Below are 15,923 nucleotides of genomic sequence, written 5' to 3'. Positions count from 1 at the left end.
AGAATGAAAATTTTGCTTTCAACTCACAGTTTCCAGTGCAAATGAAAACAGCAGAGAAGAGAGGAAACTTAACTTTCAGCATATTCTTACCATGACAGTTTAAGAATAACAAAATCTGAAATGTCTTGGAATGTAGTGTTAGTCAGCATTTAATGATAGAACATGAATGCTGAGATATTTGGATTCACATTCAGCTCTTGATTGTACGAGTATGTACAGAGACTTGCGTCTTGGCTATGAGCTTGTCTTTTGTGTGCACAAAATAGAAATACAATCCTTTTTCCTTTAGAAATTGTTATGGGTGTTTTTTGCTATACAATACCTTTTTTTGTGCCATATAACAATGGAAGAGTCTGTGTGGGAACGGACCTTTAAACATAGTCCAGTCCAATCCCCCTGCAGTAAGCAGGGACATCTTCGGCTAGGTCAGGTTGCTCTAAGTCCTGTCCAACCTGACACTGAATGTTTCCAGGGATGGAGCACCCACCACCTCTCTGGGCCACCTGTCCCAGTGTTTCACCAACCTTACTTGATAATTTACTACCCTCATTTCTTTTGCCATTTGAAGAAAAAGATGTATTCTTGGACAGCCAGTTACATGGGGAAGATGATTGGTCTAACTATACTGTAATTTGATTTGATGTCTGCCAGGCACACTGAAATCTCTGTTCTTTCCATTACTTTTGACCTTAAAGATCTTCCAACACTGTAGCACATGTTTATAACCAAATGAGTCTAAGAACACCAGAGACAGCTAGACAAGACAAAAGCAATTCATGCATCTTTCATGTTCATCGCCAATTTTCTCCCTTGAACTTCCTCAGGCACTGACCTGTTTTCCAAACTTCTGAATAAGAACTGTATTTTAAGGCAAAAGTAAGATATATGATGAACAGTTGCAGAGGAGTAAATTGAAGCTGTCTAATTGACACCTACAGTAAATTAACTGATACCTCTTTTCACTGCCAATTATCTAAGTGTATAGTATCCATTTAAAGGTTATCTCTGCTGGAATGCTGAAGAGACAGTCTATATTGAGCTGGATTTAAGTGACATTTTCTCTTTACTGGTTAATGCAGATGATTTAGCTAACAAGACTTTCTGTACCTCGGCTTTTAAAAATATTGTGTGATGGATGTAGGTGACTGAGAAGGAAGCATTTACTTTCCTGTGGCATTGAATTAAGGTAAAGAGGCAAGTTGCAAAGGTGTCAGAAAATCTAACAATAAGGAGAGAAACCCAGTGGAAGTCTAGTACTGTTCATAATAAAGAAGCAAGGCAAAGAATTCTTTTAATATTGTCTAAGACGTAATTCAAGAGGTTTTTTTTTAATGAAGACTCTAGTCTTCCTATGAAGTGTCAAACAACATCACTCCCAATGAATAATATCCTTAATCCTACTGCCTATGAGAATAGTACTTAAAAGTGTGTTTTCAACAGTTTGTTTCATCTATAAAAATACAAAAGCTATCTGAGCAAAACAATTATAGGGAATATTATATGTATTTTGTTTGCATAATTGCGTCACAGTTTGTTGCCCAGATATTAACAGTACTCAACCACCAAATAGCAGCAAAGCTATTTAGAAAATCAGTACTAGGATTTTCCTGCTGCATCTCTGCAAAGCATCAGCTGATCACCTAATCTAAAATGGCAGGAATTCAACAACAGGATTAATTGCATTACTGACAGAAATTTTCACACTTAGATATTTTATTAGATTTAATTTTTTTGGGAAAAAAAACTTCCTTGTGAAAAGGAAGCAAACTAAAAACTGGGATTGGCAAAACTGAGGACTTTAAAATCTTTTTCCATCAAAAGAGGTACATGCCTTTGGAAAGCTGACTGTCTGGGGTAATCGATGCTTTCTGCAAAACAGAAGATTTAGATAGAGCTGAAATGGAAAAAAATATACAGAGAATTTCTGCTGTGTTATACAATGTGAGTGGGATTCTGGGGTTCTATGTAGACTTAAGAAAATGAGATTATTTCCTGGTGCTTGGTCGCATTTTTATGCTAAGGGTTTTTTTCTTATCACTGTATCAGAGTGAAATCCAGCATGTGTTGGATACATCAGTGTGCATCAGGGTGCACACATCAGACCCAGCACACACCATGCAGCCTCATCCCACTCCTCCTGCAGAGTGGTTTCCATAGGAGCATCTGGCGATGCTTCAGCCCGGAGTCTGATATGCTCCAAAAGGGGACCCTCATCAAACAGGCAAGGAAGCAGGGTGCCACAATGTGCAGTGGTGTCAGGGCACAGAGCATAGGTACAGGCTGAGTCTCTAAGATGGAAGGCAGAATGTGTTTCCCTCTTAAGAAGACTGGAGGAGACCACCACGGCAATTGCTCGAGGAGCAGGACTGGGAGGGCAGGGGTATTGGAGGCTGCTGATTTTGCAATTTTGTTTATGCAGAAGTACCAGAATAAGCAGCCTCACAATTAGAAGGCATTCTCCAGCTGCGCTGCAAGAGAGAGTATCAAAAATATTTTCAGAGGATGATTAATGTGGAAGGAAAAAAAGGCAATGGCAGAAATAAGGGTAGGTTAAGCAATAGATATAGCAAAGCAGGCTGCTACCACCAGATTATTAACAGCCCACAGTGATGCTGAGGACACTTTAATAAACCCATTCAGGGAGGATTACTGCTATTAGGCATAATGATCAGTGGCAGCACTGTGTTTTAGATGAATAATGGGGGCTATATCCTCCAGCAACAAACCTCTGCTAGAGCTATTTTATGTGTGCTGATACATATGACATTTTTCTTTGATCATAGCAAAGTGGGTAGCTAGATACTTCTATTTTCATCATTATAAAAAACCCAAAACCAACCAATGAAATTATCAGAGCTCTGCAAAATAGTGTTACAGAAAAGATGGGCGAGCATCCAAAGTCAGAAAGTATTTGGAATGTGGTAGAATCTGCAAAGTTACAGTTCTAAAAAAAGCAGATTTTTATTCTATTGACCTGCCTCTGTCTGCTCAGGGTCATAGCCAGGAATTTCTGCACAAAATCTTTCCTGCTTTCCTATGAGGCATGACACATGAAAGTGAGCTGAATTACGCATCTTTTTGCAGGCTCTCTGCAGGCATACTCTCAATCTACTGCCTGGGGTCCATTGCAAAGTGACCTGAGACCAGGGCCTGCTCTCATGTCATGCAGAACTGCTTCAAATGATGGAGCAGATTACTTCTGTAAATGGTAATTTGCAGTAGGTTCTCTTCTTGAGATGAATATTTCTATGAAAGAAGAAATTGCTCTACTATTTTAAAGTAGGTCGGCAGGCTAAAGTAAAGTGCTAGGGCTCAGTTATTTGAAAGAGTTTGGGAGTGTTTTTGCTGCTGATATAGTAAGGGAAAAGTCCTTCCTTCCCTTTCAAAAGATATTAACTCTGAATCTAAAAGCGTGCTTGACTGGCAGTTAGGAGGGACCATATTTAATCTGGGGCCACTAAAGCTTATAAAAAATGAACATGTAAAACAATTTTTGCAGAGTAGATTCACACACAAAGAGAAATTCTTGCTGGTCTGAAAAAACCCAAACATTAGTATAAATGAAAAAGAAAATGAAATAAAATATGGGACAAAAGACATGAAAAATCAGGGAACAATTCCCAGCTCTCCTCAAGATGTGGGTCAGTTCTGACAGGCACCATGTTCCAACAGTTAAGCCTTTGTCTAACAAAGCTTCCACACAGAAGAAATTCCCAGGCAAGATGTGAAGAGTGAACAAAATGGCTTTAAATTTCATTTATATTCATTTATATTTCACAGTTCTTTCTGCAGAATCACTTTTTCAATAAACCTGCACAAAGCCAACAACCTATAAATAGTAAGAAGTAATTTGCCTCTGGTATTTTGCATTAATAGTGAGATCTGACTTTCGCTCAAAGGAAATATGCAAACCTGTCAATGCAAAACAGTGACAAAAGCTAAGTAGGCACTGTTCTGTATCTAGAGAACTGTCTTGCACTTACAGGCATTGGTAATTTTCATTTTCACTGAATCTCACTGACCTAACTCTGCTGCCACTGGGAATTATGCTTACTGATTTCAAAACCAGCCAAGTTAAGTTAGTGGTCTGGAAATCCCATTTCTATCTCTCATAGAAATCTGGCCCCTACTTGCATGGAGAGAATTTTTCCTTTCTGAGCCCTGTCAGAAGATGAGAGCCCTGCCACAACATCCACTGGTGCCCTGACCACCCTGGACTTCAAAGTGGCAACTGCTGCTACTCTCTAAAAGAGATATTACAGATTTAAACCGGACATCTGAAAGGCTTTACACTGCAGTCACTGTACTGAGGTCCTAATGGTACTGTTCCTGCCTCAAATCCATTTTTGTCATTATCAGATATATGCAGTATCTTTAAAGCTGGAATGTAATTTACTGGGTGGAAAAATAGAGGTGTGTAGTTGGATTACATTAGGACACAAGCATGCCAATGAAAAAACTACGGGAACTAGATATCACATCAAGATGCTATTTGTTGGAAATGCGGCTTCTCTTCAGTGACTGTCTCATTTCAATGTTTTTTTGTGTTGTAGGGACACACTGTGAAGTCTCCCAACTTGCTTTTGTCCTGCAAGTATCATGCAACCCAGCTTCTAGAAATGAAACGCCATGAGCACTGAGATACAGTAGCTACCACAAGATCTGGTGTCTGTGCCTTGTAAGTATGTTCTTCTTTCATGTGAGCGTGTTGGTTTCTTTTCTGAAATGTTGATGTAAATGTAGTTTGTTTTGCCTGATGATTGTATTTTTCCATGCCTGTCACCACATGCGGTTGTTGTGACACCTGAACCACTCATGTTTTACTCCTCTTCACACGCATTCTCTTACCACACCACCAGGGATGTGGCTGTGTATGGAGCTAATTTTAGGTACTTTGGTGGAGACTATGCACCTGAAATAACAACAGATGGCAGATTACCATGCCATCACATAAACAATGTAGGAAAGAAGCTTCTTTTTAAACAGAAGCTTATTTTGTTTTAGAAATTATCTGGGCTGTTGATAGATCCCTTCTGCCATCTCTTCTGTGTTATCTGACATGATATGGTATAACCATTAACTACATACAGTTTCACATTCCAAATGGAAAATAATCCAGAGTTATAACCAATCAAAGCCCTGTATTGGCTTGTTTTTCAGTTTGTTGGACAAGAAAATAGAAAATTTGGTAAAGTGTGGTGTTCTGGGTCATAACAGTGTCCCTCTTGTAACACAAAATGAATGCCATTAGTCATGAGAAAAGATTATGATGCAACTTTCCTTTGCATGCTTGACAGATTCTCTATTCAATGCCTACTTCAGGTTGCTTATGAGAAGTGTGTTGGAACAGCTTTATTTTTTTGATGAAAGCATGCAAAACGTGTAGGAGTAACTTGAGTCAATACAAGTCCATGGCTTGTTACCAGTGAAAAGCCCTGGTTACTTAAGGGACACTGTGCAGCAATTTGATATGGAAAGCCAGAAGTCACTCGGATAATTTACTGAATAACTTCTAACCTCTCCTGTATTTGTCTGAAAAGATACTGTGGATGATTTGGCAAAAGCTGGTGTCTGAATTTCTCTAGTGCTTTTGCTGGGGTGATGGCAGTAAGGCCCTGACAGAGCAGCACCTTGAGTCATGGGGTAGATGGGGCTGTCATTGCCTGGGTGATGTGCTGGAAGCTCAGCCCTTCACGAGATTTGCAGCATTACATGAAGTCACAGCTCAGCTACTGCCAAAAACTGCTGCTGCTTGTCCTGCTAGGAGTCAGTGTACACTGAATGAATGTCTGTGTCCAGAGAGGACATAAAGGAAACTGCCTGAAAAAATGTGAAGGGAAAATATAGCACTTTGTGGCACAGGGTAAAACCTGTCAAAAAGTCAGGTGTGTTACTCCCTCCTTGCCCAGTGAGGATGGTTAGCTGATCTGATGTGACAACCAGCCCACCACAGCTGCTGACCTGCCTTCAGCTTCCCTGAAGGGTGTGTGGTACCTGTCATACTGCCACCCTGGTGCTACAGTGTCCATTAAATTAAGTACCATACAGAGCTGCTTCATGCACTGCAGCAACTGTGCGACCTGGATCAGTTAGGAAAGATGGAGAGAGGTTTAGTTCCACAGTAAAATGTCCTGCCCTTGTGCTTCAAATGGAGAGCCTGCTGGCTTTCACTGTGTCACACTGACAAATCCTACATTTGATGAAATAAATGGGATGTTTGGTATCAGCATTAACGAACAGAGGCAAAAATTGCATTGCAAGAAGGAAAAATGGGAAAAGGAAAAGAAAAAGAAAAAGGAAAAAGAAAAAAAAGAAAAAGAAAAAGAAAAAGAAAAAGAAAAAGAAAAAGAAAAAGAAAAAGAAAAAGAAAAAGAAAAAGAAAAAGAAAAAGAAAAAGAAAAAGAAAAAGAAAAAGAAAAAGAAAATTATTTTGGAACAGACTAACTATCTCTGGCCTGGAAGAAAGAATAGTCTTTGGCCACAATAGAAAAGGTGGTTGTAAATCATACTTGCTCTCTGTTGCTGCTGGCCAGGGACAGATTAGACCTTGAAATAAATAAAATCAATTCCAAGGCAGTTCTTGGATTTATCCCAGCTGTTCATAGCCTCAACCAGAGACCACTGGGTGTCCGAGTCTTTTCACCAGACTCAGAATACCATCAGCTTCCAACTGAGGAGCCAGGATGCCTTATTCTGCCCATGTCTCTGGAGCAGCAAAACTCTTTTTTGGTGGTAATGACCGAGTCTTTTGAGGGAGCAGGCTGAGGGCTGAGACAGGGAATGAAGTGGAAGGGACTGTTGCTGAAGAGGAGGAATGAAGACAAATCAGTGGGGGCTTTTGAGGGGAAGGGGATAGTGATATTGCCTGTGTTTCCTTCACCAAGTCTTCCTTTATTTGAGCTACTCCTATAATGTGTAACTTCCAGACTCTTCCACTCCTCTCTCTTCAGCTATAGCTTTTTTGCTTTCCCCTTCACTTGCTACAACTGCAACCTGCTCACCCTTCTGGGAGCTGCAGATAAATGTAGTGTGATGCCTCCAGGACACAAAGACAGACTTATCATTTTTCCTATTGCCTGTGTACAGGGACAGCAAGTGCCATGAAGAACACCTCATTTCTTTGTCTGCAGCTCTGCAGTGGTGGTCTCCACCTCCTGCCCTCCAGCCGCAGCATATCTGACTGTCCACAGTCCTGGCAGAGACAGAATACTCAGTGTGTTTCCATCTGTCAGTGACTGGGATGCCTTGATTGCTCTGGCCAGTGGTCTTTATGACTCCAAACAGCTCCCTCACGTTTTTCTTTCTCTGCCTGTGTGCTGTACGTGTGTGTATATGTGTGTGTACATACACACTCACACATGTTATCCCTGGGAGTGGAGCACAGCCAAGGGGTCAACACATGAAAATTTTGATGGATTTACTGCACCATTTTCATGGCCCTTTAGTTTTGCCACTGACATAGTGTAGATAACAAGGCAGGTCAGACAGAGCATCTCACTGTCCTTCCTCTAGCGTGGATGAGAAGGAATTATTCTCCTGGAGCTAGAAAGACTTATATTATCCACAGAATGGATTCCCTGAGGGAGCTTGAAAACCTCAGATATAAGGGACCTCTGGAAGACCTTTGACCTCAAACCTCTGAATGTGAACTTGCCATATCTGCTGAGGCTGGAGTATGCAAACTGCAGCAATCCCCTTCCCACCCAGTATGGAAATGCCTGCGTTGAAGGAGGTGGTGGTTTTTTTTACATTGGTACTTGGGCTGTCCTGAAGCAGGGGCATGTTTTCTAACAGGACTGTAATTATAATCCAGTTAAAGAAATATAGGCAAGGCATACAACTCAGAAGCACATTACCTGTAGAAAGTGTATGCTGGGTTGTTTTTTTTCATATTTAATATTGAAAAGAGCAGCATTGTAGTTACAGCCATGTAAAATTGCCCTTTTTTGTTACTCTCTAGAAAGTATGCAAAGGGTACAAAGGGAGGGATTATGTGTCATAATAACTTTGTGATGCTTCAGTCAATGAGCATGGATACAGTAGGGTCATCCTTTGGAGAAACTTCCTCTCTTATTTTATATTACCCAGTCTTCATTTTTCAAAAACATTTTAGAAAGCTAGCATTTATTTACTTTCAAAGACAATATACTGGATCTCGAGTTAACCTGGTAGAGAAAGACAGAGTCCCTGCCTTCCTTAACTTATGCTGATGAATTACTGAAGCCAACAGTAACCTTAAAGAACTCTCTTTTCAACAGACCTGAAAATGTATGAAAAGCTTACAAAATGTGTGAAACAGCTTAAAGCACACGTGAGCAAGGCTGGCCTGGAACCAGTGTTAGCATCTCATTATCAGAACTAATGCTGGCATTTAGTGTATGTGACAAAGTGGGAAGGAAAACAAGGGAAAGACTGAAGAGTGAAGGGATAAAACACGGTGCAAATGAGAGCTGGATGTGCTGTGTACGCCTTGTGACACCCCTTTTTAGTCAGAAAGAGAGAGGACAGCTTGTAGACTTCCACTGCTGCCGATGAAGAGGCATCAGCTGCAAACTGAGCGAGTAGTACCAGGCACATTCTCACATCCATGCTGGTCACATCACTCTAACAGTGATGCTGTGATGTTCTGCAGGTGGCTGGGAGAGAGCATGGTGGAACAAAGTAGGGATTCATTCCTTGCCCTCTGGAGGTATTCTCACAGTCTCATCCAAGTGTATAAATCAGAAGGACAAATAGACACTGTGTTTTCTGTCTGGAAATTCAGACAGAAAGTGTCTGTAAAACACTTCTCTGCCACTCTGGAGAGTTACAATGGTGTGTATCAACCATTTGCTAAATTGTGGTGAAAATCCATTTTCCTGTGTGACTTTCAAGGGAGTTAGGTGCAGGATGGGAAAGCTGTGCTATAAAGAATGGAGAGCAAATGCCCTGTCTAAGGTCTACTTTGCTTTTGATCTCTTTCCTGTCATGCCACTCTTATGTCCTGACATAAAAAATCCCAAATGGCCCTGGTTTTAAAACAGGTGGGAGCAAGTCTGAAATACCAACACTATTCACACTTTGAAAAAACTTTTTAAAACTTGGTGAGGCTTCTATGTCCTTATTTGCTTACCCTGTTTCCTCAATAAATAGATGTCAGATAGAAAGAAATGTAGTGGGAGTAAATAATTCACAGTATCTGGGAAGTTTTATTGCTCATAGGAATTAATATTTCTATGAAGTAGGGTGGATCCAGTTAATGGGAAGCTCTGAAATGTAATTACATTGCAAATGTTTCTTCTGCCCTTAAATAATATTTTATTAAGTTCAAATACACATTTTTTTCTTCTTCATTGCACTGCAGAAGAAACATATAAAGAATGAAACCGGACACCTGCATCTAAGGAAATTAGCTTCCAATACCAGATGCTTCCATAAAATTATAGTGTACATAAATTAATAATCTGCTTGGTTGAAAAAAAGGATTCTATAAAGTAGATGCTATCTAGCATGTAAATAAAAGTAATATCATGTTTTAGAAATAGGGTAAAACATAGTTTGACCAATCTATGGTGACTGAAGTTCTTGTCTAAATTCTGCAACTGCCTTTCACTTTATTTTGGCCTTATGGCTGGAAATGACCTAGTCCATATTCTCTGAATTTTTTAACCAAGAACAACAATTCCAGCTTTTGAATAAATAAAATATATGTTGGATGTATATATATATATATATATAATAACATTCTTTTAAGTTACTTTACTATGTTTTTTGTATTTGCACCATTCTCTCTTTCCTGTTGCTTTTTTTTTCATTATCTCCAATGTGAAATCTCTAAGTTGCTAACTTGCACTACCTGCAAGGTCTCTTCTATATGTACATGACTTTAACTCTCTTAAAAGTCACCAAGTTGGGCTGATTCCTGTGGTGGCAAGAACAAGGTAGACACAAAGGGTTGTTATGAGCATTCAGATTTCAGAGAAAGCCACTGAAGACATGTAAGGAGTATATGGAGTTGCATCCTCTGGGTTGTATCCTTTTTCTGTTTGAGATCAGAATGTATTAAAATAGCATCCTGTAAGTTCCTGCTTTTTGGTTAGTTTTTTTTCTTTAATACCTCAAAATGTTTTAAGAGTATCTTAAGTTAGATTTGTTCTTCTACTAAAGAACAAGGCTGTGACAGAAGCCTAGTTTCTGACAATGATGCTGTTGCAAATCTGTGCAGCTTTAAGAGAATGGTTGAAAGACCACTTTCTCTTTTTTAGTTTCTTAGGGGTTTAATCTCAGCAAAGAAAATAACCAAGTTAAAATTCTCACTTTGTAAAATGACTTGATGCCTATAAATATAGTGCTGAGCTTAAAAGGGGGAAAAGGAGCTGATATGAATCTATTGCCAAATACATTTCTTGTCTATAGACCCACACCCTGAAATTTGAGGACTTTTCACTTCTTGAAGTACTATAGAGAGATGTCATGGTAACTGTCACTACTGTCCTTGAGTGCAGAGAACAATTTTTATAAATCAGTCACCTTTATCTTGAATAATACTTTTAATATAGATTTTTTTACAGTTTTTTTGTGGCTTCCAAACCGCTTGAGTATGTAGAAGGCCAGGCACACAGTTCTATTTTGAATGTCAATAGTTATGAGGCATTGCACATTTGCAGAAAGACAGTACTGGGGGAAAAGCATCAGGATAGATAACATGACAGTCTATACGAATGCTCATAGTTTCTGACAGCTCCATTTTCTCCTGCCATCTGTGTCCTCAGTCTTTCTGCAAATTATGGTGCATCAGCAGTTCTGTTTTATTACCCAAAGCTAAATCAATTTAGAAGAATATTTGATATGGCAGCAATTTCTTGAGTTGTCACAGAAAAACTAGAATATTTAGCACTCAAATTAAAGAAGCTGTACATTGTGGACTTATAACTACTAGTATGTGCATATTTAGTATCAGAGAAATAATTTCCATATTTCTGAGCCTTCAATATTTCTTCCTCTGAGCCTTTCCTTATTTCTGAGCCTTACCCTGACCCTTTAGAATGGCTTTTAGGCAAAAAAAAAAAAAAAAAAGCCCCCAAAAACTGGAAACAAAAACCCAAACCACCACCACCACCAACAAAACCAAATCCTATCTGTTTAATCCTGAAGAGAAAAAAACCAAAACAACATATAGCTATGTTTAAACCTTCCTATATCCTGGAAAAATCCTTGGAACTCCTTGCAAAATCCTGGGGGAGCAACCTTGGCCCTGCTATTTCCTGCTATATTATGCCAACAGCACCTCTGCTTAGCCACAGGCTTATCCCATCATTTGGCACCATGGATTTTCTACATGAGTAATGCGAAAATCTGCCTTGGTGGGTAGGTCAGAAATAAATACATCAGTATCTGTGGACAGTGCACTTTTACTGGGATATGCAGACCATTGTTTATTCAATATGCAAGCGTTTGCAGTGTGGGGAACTAGAAATGCCTTTCATGGTTAAGTACTATATATAATAATGCAAGTTCTTGTGTATCTTGTGCAGGGATTAAGTTTGGAGTAGGTCAGGATTGGTATGCATTTAAACCAGAGGGATATTTTGTCACTGGTTTCAGTGGGGCCACTTCAAGCAAGCTGTAAGTTTATGAAATATAGTGAAACATAAATACATGTGCATTTGTGGCTCATTTTTCCAATGGAGTGATCTTTAACTCTTTACTCTATGATTTTCATACAACTCTTTATCATAATATGTCAATTACTTACTTCCAGGTACGGTAAATTTTTGTTAGACCTGCCCACCAAAGCTGTTTCAAACGTCATTGTATTCACATGAAATGAGAATAAAGTATAGTTATTCCTCCCACTTATTTACAAATTTTACATCTGCTTTCAACTACAGCTGAAAACACATCCTTATGATAGAAGTGAGGCGTAGTAGCACGTATGTGCCATCAGCCTAGCTCTGCTGCTGAAATATGTACCATGTGCTGGAACATTTGCTGATATGGCTCTTCTGTCTGTTTCTGTGAATGATTTGGCTATCCAAAAGATGCCTGCTTCTCTTAGCCCAGTGACACAGAGCTGGGTGTGGGAAAGCAAAGGTTAGAAGCCCTTTCTTAGATGAAAACTGGTCTGAGGGAGTCAAGCAGGAAGATCCTATAGATTTTATGAGTCCAGGTGGAAATTCAGTGCTTTTAGATGAACTTGGGATTTCAAAGCATTGTAAATTTTTATGGTATCCATGGGAGGCCTGGTGGCCTATGCATGAGTACAGATGTGGATTCTTTCCCAGCTGGCACTCCTTGTTTCTGCTAACTTTTCCCATGTCCTCTTCTGGGATCTGTAATCAGCCTCACAGTTGCAAAGGGACTATCTTAAAAGTACTTTTCACTTGCTGCAGTTTTCTCTTCTGGCTTGTCAGTTATCTTTGTTGCTTTCTCGTTGCTGAGGAGATGGTACAGTCTTCTAGTAACTCCAGCAGTATTTACCAGTACCACATTATATACCATGTTGTTTGGAAGTAGTTTCATAGTCCTTATTGCCCAAACAATATGCTCTTGCTGTCTGTCTGCGGTGTCATGTTAAGATTTTTCTGACAGCAGTGGAAGATTATTCTCTTTGGAGTTGGCTGACTCATTTGAGGAAATTTTTGCTCTCCTTGACTTTATTTGACCCTTGGATTTTATAAAGTTGGGGAAAATTTGGTTGATCAGCTGGAGGACATTTATGGAACAGGGACTGCTTTGAGTGAAAATCCTCCATAAAAAGTTTGGGAGCTATAAAAATGCTACAAATTCTGCAAGAAATTTCTACAGGTCAGAAGTAATAAGGGGCAAAGCCCATGTTTTACAGCTAATAGAGTAGTCAACTGATTTTTTTTTTCTTCAAGACAGGAAAATCTGAGGAAGGGCTGTAAAGACAGCTAAGTCTATACTGACGTTTTTGTAACAAATTTTTATTACCATGTTTTAAAGGATGCAACTTTTTGAACTTACACTGGAGAGTTACAGGGTGATCTTATGATATTGAAATATTAACTGACACATAACATTCAGTATACTAATAACAAAAGATATGCATGTAGGACAGATAGAAAGAGGGCATTTTTTATGTACAAATGTATGTTTTATATATATATGCACCTCTGTCTTAAGAAGCCCTGAAAATGTCAACACAATAACTAGATGTGACCAGAGGAGAGCAAAAAGAGCATTTGTAATCCTTATGGGAGTTGTAAGGAACAAGCCAGACAATGTCATCAATATGTGACATAAATCTCTAGCACATCCATTTTTTGAACACCATGGGCAGTTCTGATCTCTTCACCCCTAGAATAACAGGTGTGACAAGGAATGTCACAGGGAAGGGAAGCAACACTAATAAAATGGTCTCAAATACACTGAAAGGCTGAAGAGAAACCTGTTGTTTGGAGGAAAATGCCCTGAAAAATTTAAAGAGCAACATAAAATATATGCGGAATGATAATTCATTTTTTACCTCAGAAAGCAAAAATTAATTGATGATGAAGTCAGTAGAGTGTATATTCAGAGACCTAACTTGAAATTTTTCACTTCAGGAATAAAACAGGAAGAATTCCTTAATATGAGAAATGGTGGGCCACTAAAAAGATCTGTAACAATTTTGGAGGATGGGTTTGTTTGTTGCTATTAAAGTCAAAGGCGTAGACACTGTATCTCTCTTTTACTCCCATGTATCTTATTAACTGATGATGGAAAGACACGCTGGCACACATCGTACTCTGCAAACTGTAGCATGTGTTACTAGTCACTTTTGGAAAAGGGACACTGGCTGAGAGAGATATTTCCACATCTTGTTTTACAGCATGACTTGAGGACTAGTTTTGAAGTTGCTGCCAATTAATACTGAACCTGATTTTGAGACTGCAGGCTGGTGTATACTACTTCCCACCAGGGTGGGAAGGTTTTCACTTCCAGGGGTGCAGCTCAGAGGTCTGTCCTATTGGGAAGGCACAAGAGAGGGACACAGAGTGCTCTGGCATCCGTGAAGCTGTAGAGGCATTGCAAACAAGGAGCTCTGGCTGAGAGGCTGAGGGGTACCTGCACTGTTGTACCCACAAAGCGGTGGAGTCATGTTTTAAAAAATCAACATCTATTTGATTTTTCACCATATTTTCACTTTTGGAACATTCTGGATTTTTGGAAAACCTCTTGTTTTCTTGCAACACTTTTTTTTCTTTGTGCTAAAGAATAATATAATTTTTCCATTACATAACCTCTACTTTCCTATGTTCATCCTCTTCTTTCTGGACTGGTGAACTCTGTAAATGCCTCAATATTTGAGGATGGAGTTTGGAGCCCTCTTGATTGTAATTTTAAACAGGATATTTTGGAATAACTTTGTTCACTCTAGTGACCCTAGTGAGCTTTAATCTTATGAAGACATGTAACATATGTGATATGATGGTTTAATAATGTTTGCTATGAAGCTTCACAGCAGGCATTTAACAGAAATCTGAGGCAATATTTGAGTAAATTAAAGTATTCCCCATAATTAAGGCTATGTCCTAACGTTGACAAACAGTTTTGTACCTCCTTGGTTTTGTTCATCCTTTAACATCCAAATACAACATCATCCATCAAAGAACTAGGGATGTACATCCTACTCATAGGATACAGCCCTGAGATTGCATTTTGCAGGGCATTGACTTTGACAGGCTCAAGGGTCGTGGTGGATAATCAATGAAGCATGAACTTGGAGTGTGAGAGTGCATGGAAGGGAGGTTGTTCACTGAATGTGTGATCAGAATGACAAACAGGAGGAAGAGGGTATCAAGAGACCTGGTCTGTGGCATTAGTCAGGGCATTTGGAAAGTGCTCTGTCCAATATTTTTTAAAAGTAGGAAGAGAATTGAAGAAGAAACTTGGTTTGGATACTGTTGTTCCAGATCTCCTCCTGTGGCCTGTGAGCACTATTCACTTGGGCCATAGACCATTGTCAGACTCACTGTCCTCTGTCATCCAGATGCAGGCAGACAAGTTTAGCAGCCTTGTGCTTCTAACCCTTGGGTGGGGTCAGAAGGTGGCATGTCCAGCACAGGTGCTCAGTAACACCAGTACACTCAGGGGTCATTCTGCATTGCTGACCACACATCCCCTGCGTTCAGCCAGACTGGGCAATACAGCCAGCAGCTGCCTGTGCAACTTGCTGCTACAGTGATACTCAGCCCACAAGATCTAAAAGCATGGAAGATAGTATTTGTGATTATAGAGGACTTCAATTTAGTGATAAGAGAGGCTTAGGCTAGATTAGACATGACTGATTATCCAGTAAACAACACACTTACGGATCTTGTGGGTTTGGTCTTATTTGAGATTTTCAAATCAAGGCTGGATAACTTTTAACAAAACAAAACTCCAACCCAACCAAGAGGCACTTTATTTAACAAAACAAGTGTTTAATGACATTCTACTGTCTATGTTGTTGCACAAAGTCAGGCTGGATGCTCATAGGAGTTCTTAAAATCTGAGTCTCTTATGATGTTCTTTGTCTTCACAGCCAATTATTTTAGTTATTCATGCACCAGAACAAAATTAGGTACCCTTGGTACAGTACAAAGGAAATTGTATCATTTCATCACTAATTTTGATATGCAGTGTGCCAAACTTGCACCGTATCTTTTGACGTGTCTTGTAAGACCATGCCAATAGCAACAGCCAAAAGCAACAGCTTTCTTTCTGTCAGCATTTATTCAGTTGTGAATTGTTTATGGCCAGGCTTGTTGCAGGTTGATTGTCAGCAGCAGCAGCAGCACTTACTTACTTCTTTATTCAATGAAATACTAAATTTTCATGCCTGATTGAATTTCCTTTCAACTAAAGTACATTCCATGAAGCCCTTCTACTGTTTTCAGCAGCATTACCCTGGTCCAAAATGGGCATCCACATGGACATATTGCACCTTGTATTTTTAA

The sequence above is a fragment of the Lichenostomus cassidix genome, chromosome Z (genome assembly GCF_008360975.1).
Source record: "Lichenostomus cassidix isolate B80296 chromosome Z, HeHo_3.0, whole genome shotgun sequence".
Classification (NCBI taxonomy): Eukaryota; Metazoa; Chordata; class Aves; order Passeriformes; family Meliphagidae; genus Lichenostomus; species Lichenostomus cassidix.
The sequence above is the reverse complement of the archived record's forward strand: the minus strand, read 5'-3'. Positions refer to the sequence as shown.